Source organism: Triticum aestivum, chromosome 2B, assembly GCF_018294505.1.
Source record: "Triticum aestivum cultivar Chinese Spring chromosome 2B, IWGSC CS RefSeq v2.1, whole genome shotgun sequence".
Lineage (NCBI taxonomy): Eukaryota > Viridiplantae > Streptophyta > Magnoliopsida > Poales > Poaceae > Triticum > Triticum aestivum.
In genome coordinates, this window is record NC_057798.1 from 799,981,737 (window position 1) to 799,985,250 (window position 3,514).

At 49.3% G+C, this 3,514-nt stretch overlaps 1 long non-coding RNA gene across 2 annotated transcripts; it reads left to right on the forward strand.

Moving 5' to 3' along the window:
• The first annotated feature begins 700 nt into the window (after positions 1-700).
• On the forward strand, positions 701-2,657 carry LOC123042872 (uncharacterized). Of its 2 annotated transcripts, XR_006418918.1 has the most exons (4): positions 701-907; positions 984-1,249; positions 1,863-2,151; positions 2,233-2,657. It is a non-coding gene; the product is annotated as an uncharacterized lncRNA (long non-coding RNA). The 2 variants fall into 2 exon arrangements; XR_006418916.1 differs by having other exon boundaries at positions 707-1,249.
• The last annotated feature ends 857 nt before the right edge of the window (positions 2,658-3,514 follow it).

Here is a 3,514-nt window from a genome sequence, read left to right on the forward strand (position 1 = left end):
GCATTTTCTGGTCTTCCCTTCGCCTGGCGGTGCTTGTGGGTGTGGGGGGTGGGGGGATGTGCCACGGCGAAACAAGGGAACGAAAGGTCGCTTTGCATTGAATGCTCTTTACCCTCCCCACTATGAGGGTATGTTGTCTTGGGAAGTGTTGAAGCTTGCAAGAATTGGGGATCCAAGGGGAGTACGTACATGCCCAGTGGCGGTTCGGGTTTCAGTCACCGGTCCTCTCCAGAAAGATGAGTGGTGCATTTATCTTCAACTAGTAAGCTTGCACATGCAACGCACATCTAGATTACCATCAAATAGTTATCGAAATAATAAAATTATACGTGCAATGGGTGTCTCGAATAATATAAATATACACATCACAAGCTCCTCAATAGTATACGCAAAGTTAAAATCAATATCTTGTATTGTTGAATATCATTAGAAAACACAACAATTAGCTACGTCTAGCGGAAGGGGCGATTTGGTGCACGAGCCCAGCTGATCCCGATATCCTTGCCTTCCGTTCGTGGCTCGGGATCTGAAAAGAAACGGTCTGACGCATCTGTTGCAGAGTTTAGATAATGGGGAGTCCCGGGGAATACAGTACGAAACAGTGGTTCGTACGCAGGCCCAGAACGAACTGTTGGGACGGCGGATTCGCGTGTGCGTTCTGGTCCGTGGACCAGAGTGTTAGTACAGGACGGTAGGGGCCTGCCGAGCCATCCGTCAGACGCGTGAATGGCAAACCCCACCCTGCCTGTTCATTCTGGAACCCTCGCCGCCCCTCTGTTCCACAGGTGCTCGCCCTTAATCCAGTGTTCCAGAAAAATCTCCGGCGGCAGAGCTCGTGCTGTTCCGGCGGTTGCCGGTGAAAAATGGATGATGCCGGCATGGTGTTCCTTCTCGATCCTGTTTACAGGTTAGTGCCCTCAGATCTGCAAATTAATTTGAGCATTTGTTTCCATGCTAACTTCCGGGGCTTGGTCGCCGGCAAGGCCATCCTTTGCCAGGTTCCCACTGCGAGAGGAGTTGGCCGACAGCCATGAGCACCTACATCCGGTTTCTCTGGTCTTGCTGGCGAACAGCAGTGCCGGAGTTGCCGTTCCTGAGAACTCAAGTGCTGGTTCTGGCTGCGGTCAGCAGGTTGGCGACGACGGCACTAATACGGCACAAGCTGGAGTGCGCCGTCGCCCGGATACATCCCCGACGAGGTCGGGCAGAGTCTATCACTCTATCCACAGGCCCCTGGGTGGAGAAAAAGGTATGAAGCCAAATCCTGTCGTTGTTGGACTGTATCTTCTGCATTGTTAGTGCACGTTGGTTTGGACTGCACATATTCAGACATGATTAAGATTAATTTGGAGGTCGTTACAAAAGTGAATGTATGAACTGTCAAACTGAACCTGTTGTAGCCCATCATTGCTTCACTTCCTGATTGTTCCTGAATACCCATGCGCATCACTATGTATGATGAGTTTGAAACGGCTGTGGGGCATGCTGTTAGATAAGTACAATTTGAGGAAGCACCCAGTTATATGAAATCAGGAAAAACTGAGCAAAACCATATTTCACGGGTGTTCTCTGCGCCAAGGTAACGAGCACACAACACAGTGAAAGCGCTAATCACATGTTGAAGACGTACATGCCACCGGCAACTCCGATGCATGTTTTTGTTAGGCAGTACATAGGTTACAGTTTGACCGCGAGCGCGAGAAAAGCTATGAAGAGAAGAGGACGATGATAGTAATTTATTTATTTTTTGGTTTCGCTCTACAGTTTAGTTCCTGACGGAGGTGCATTCAAGTTCTGGCTATGCAAGTTATTTGGTTATCAGTTTAACTAACTGTAAAAACCCTGAACTTTTTGTTTGCCAGGGCGGAGCTGTGAGGAGAACAAATTTGGCGATAGAGCGGCATGCAAGTAAAAATATACACTAGGGCAATGTTTGAAGAGTTTGGTTGTGAAGTAATTGAAGGGACGGCCTACAATGTCACAGAAGTAGAGAAGATGAGGAAGTATGTCACAGTTCACAACAATGCAGCAAAAAGAGAGGAATGAAGCAGAGTTCAGTACAGGTGAACATAAGTGAAGACAAAAACAGAGTTTACATGTGAATGTGGCCAGTTTGAGCACACTGGGATGTTATGCAACCATGTTTTGATGGTAACTTCTGTTGAGATTTATATTCCTGCAACGAAAACTGTATTTCTGGACGAGAGATCTAAACGAACTCTGATGTGACAGGTCATGGATATACTTCATCTCAAGGAGATCCCTGCTATGCATATATTGAAGCGGGTGGACCAAGGACGCGAGGGACATACTTCCCAATCATCTTGTTCAGTACCAGAAGGATAATTCAGTTAAGTTGTCATTCACCTGCAGGCACTCGACTCCATACCTCAAAGCCATGGAGGTTGTACGGATAGGCGATGCGAGTGCAGAATCGTTCGATCACATGTTTGGTGGTCTCACAGCTTTACTGGTGAGTGGCGCACCTTAGTCAGAGAAAAGGGATGGTTTGGGTTTCGAGGACCGCATGGCCGGTTTGGCTCCTGGTACACTACCTGGCAATGAGAGGCTGCATATATTGGAGACGGCGGTGCTGATCAATGCTGGTAATTTTGTTAGTGTGAATGCTCTCCAAGGTCTAACAGCTCCAGAGAAGTAGAGGGGGGGGGGGGGGGGGGGGGGGGGGGGTATGGAATCAAGGCCTTCGGGTGTTCCTTGTGGAAAATATGAAACCCTAAAATTATGTGTTGTATTGATCTGACCCTTGTGTAGGGTATATATAGGAGTATAAGAGGGGTAGAGACTTGGAGTACAAGATAAGTTACATGTGGTTTAAACTAATTATATCTCTATCTCCTTATCTCTAACTTAAACCCAATTATATTTCTAACATTCCCCCTCAGTCGTAGCGGGAGTGAAGCGGACGAGTACGACTGGATTTGAAGTCTTGCGCTTTCGTCGTCTTCTTCGCTGCGCCATCATCAGCTGCGTCTTTGATGGGTTGGCACCTAGGGCGGTGACTGCGTCCCCTTCTGGTGCCTTCATGCCTTCTCCTCTATTCCCTCCCGCAGTCACAGCGGAAGTGGCGTGGACGCTAGTGACGACGCGGACGCTGTTGACTGGAGTTGCTGCCGATGAGTTGCTGTAGACGTAGCCATGTGGTCGATGTCGAGGTAGCCGGTCAGGGTGACGTAGCCGTGGTCGATGGTGTGGTCATCGCAGATGATGAAGCCGCACAAAGCCGGAGGCGCAAAAAAAAGCGCTATGATGGGGCTGCAGACGTGGACGATACACCTTGCGGATGTCAGAGGGTCCCGTCGACGATGAGTCCGCCGGTTTTGCCAAGACCGGAGGAAGCCCATCGAGCACACATCAGTTTTGCCAGAACCGTGTGGCCGTGTAGGGTCGTCACTGTAGTGACGCCGTGTCGATGCAGTCGTGTTGTCGTGGATGACGCGGTCGATGCCGTCGTCGTGGTCGCATCTTGCAGAAAAATCTGTCAGAGGACGCTAGT